Consider the following 458-nt stretch of genomic DNA (forward strand, 5'->3'; position numbering starts at 1 on the left):
AAAAAAAAAAAAAAAAAAAAAAAAAAAAAAAAAAAAAAACGTTTCTGTGGTCATGAAGCTGCTTCTGAACTGGTGAGATGGCTCAGTGAAGTGCTTGCCCATCAAGAGCAAGGGTGGGCTCTGTCCCCACAACTCATGTCAAAACCTAGGTGTCCATCCCATTTATAATCCCAGCTCTGGAGAGGTGGAAGTGTGGCAGATTCCTAGGGTTCCTCGGCTAGCCAGCCTAGAGCCTCTAGGCTGGTGAGAGATCCTACATCCACAATCAAGGGTAAAAGATCCTAACCCACTTCTTCCAGGTTTGAAAATGTAACCGAAACCCACCAATCCCCGTACACAAAAACCCACACATCTCTGAGCCTGAAATCCCACCAATCCCTGAACTCAAAAATCTGAGCAATCCAGGCTTGGCTTGAAATCTCACCAATCTCCACTGTACTTTGTGACTGGTTTTGTGT

Source organism: Mastomys coucha, unplaced genomic scaffold (assembly GCF_008632895.1).
Source record: "Mastomys coucha isolate ucsf_1 unplaced genomic scaffold, UCSF_Mcou_1 pScaffold13, whole genome shotgun sequence".
In the NCBI taxonomy this organism is placed as follows: domain Eukaryota; kingdom Metazoa; phylum Chordata; class Mammalia; order Rodentia; family Muridae; genus Mastomys; species Mastomys coucha.